The sequence below is a fragment of the Penaeus monodon genome, chromosome 15, assembly GCF_015228065.2.
Source record: "Penaeus monodon isolate SGIC_2016 chromosome 15, NSTDA_Pmon_1, whole genome shotgun sequence".
Classification (NCBI taxonomy): domain Eukaryota; kingdom Metazoa; phylum Arthropoda; class Malacostraca; order Decapoda; family Penaeidae; genus Penaeus; species Penaeus monodon.
Window position 1 is genome coordinate 26,501,677 of NC_051400.1, and position 362 is coordinate 26,502,038.

At 33.4% G+C, this 362-nt stretch overlaps 1 protein-coding gene across 1 annotated transcript in view; it reads right to left on the reverse strand.

The window, feature by feature from the left end:
* LOC119581870 (disintegrin and metalloproteinase domain-containing protein 11-like) overlaps nucleotides 1-362 on the reverse strand; it is a gene marked incomplete at its 5' end in the record, with an annotated part of 193,377 nt that overhangs the window by 19,282 nt on the left and 173,733 nt on the right.

Genomic DNA, 362 nt, shown 5'->3' on the forward strand with positions numbered 1-362 from the left:
AAGAAAATAGAGACAGCAGGAGAGAGTAAAGAGGATAGGGAATTCAAAGCAAAAGGATTTGTAAGAGGACAAAAAAGGAGATGTTACCAAGAGGAGGACAAGGAATGCAGGAGAGAAGATAAAACAGATACCATTAGAATATGGATCCATTGTTTAAAAAATAATAATTTGTAAAGTATTTGTAAAGTCATTTATTCCCCAATGTGTTTGAAAGATCAATAGAAATCCCATATTGATTTAAAAAGAGGAGAGTGAAATTTTGCAACAAACAGAACAATAAGAAAACAGACATACAAGGAGGAGTAAAGAAGTTAAATGCAAGGCACAAGGGACAGATTACAAAATAAGTTGGTGTTGGAGAC